The sequence below is a fragment of the Myotis davidii genome, unplaced genomic scaffold, assembly GCF_000327345.1.
Source record: "Myotis davidii unplaced genomic scaffold, ASM32734v1 scaffold472, whole genome shotgun sequence".
NCBI classification, from domain to species: domain Eukaryota; kingdom Metazoa; phylum Chordata; class Mammalia; order Chiroptera; family Vespertilionidae; genus Myotis; species Myotis davidii.
Window position 1 is genome coordinate 610,569 of NW_006283774.1, and position 377 is coordinate 610,945.

Sequence of the window (377 nt, forward strand, 5' to 3'; positions counted from 1 at the left end):
GCGCCCAGTGTAAACAGCCACGACCCCTGTGGCCTCCGTCCAGCTGCAGTGCCCGCCCCCCTCCAGATGGTCCCCCGGCAATCGACTCGCATGCAGACGCCAGGGGCTGCCCGGCGCACCCACACCACTCTGGTCAAGGGGGCATCCCGCCCCCCAAACAAGCTCTTTGGCTTAGAGGCTCCAGAAACACAGGCCCCCAGGAGGGGCCACCTGGCATGTTCCCACCAACAGAATCCTGAGAAAATGAACCTGCCCCCCGGGCCTGTCCCTGCCCCTAGGATGGGGCCTGTGGGGCCCCGAGCCGAGTGTAGATGCCCCATTAATGCCCGGCGTCCAGGACGGGGCGGCGGGTTGCCTCGGGAGCTCCTGGGAGCCCG